Consider the following 489-nt stretch of genomic DNA (forward strand, 5'->3'; position numbering starts at 1 on the left):
TTATTAACCTAAACGAAAATTTTCATTAATCAAACTCAGATTTATTTTTTTTTGTTAATGTTAATTATATGTATTCCTACATATTAATAATAAATTTTAAAATAAAATAATTATATTTATAAATTTTATTTTAATATAAATACTAATATATTTTTTTATTAAAATTTTTTGCCTCTTCAAATATTTTTTTCAAGTTCCGTCTGTACTCCTACGTACTCTCATTTTTTATTAAATTAATTTGTATTGATGTAAAAAATTTGGAATCACAGGGCTATTTTAGTCATTTCATATAATATTTTAGTCTTGTCCATGTGTATCCAAACATAATACTAGACATTACATTAGGTAGTGTTTGTTTTCAGGTACTGAGATAGAGACTGAGAGACTAAGACTCAATATTGTGTTTGTTAGTTCAGAGATTGGTACTAAAATTTCTGTCTCTAACTCCAAAATTTCAGTATTTCAGTACCTCCAAAAAGTAGGGACCCA

This window comes from Arachis duranensis, chromosome 7 (genome assembly GCF_000817695.3).
Source record: "Arachis duranensis cultivar V14167 chromosome 7, aradu.V14167.gnm2.J7QH, whole genome shotgun sequence".
NCBI lineage: Eukaryota > Viridiplantae > Streptophyta > Magnoliopsida > Fabales > Fabaceae > Arachis > Arachis duranensis.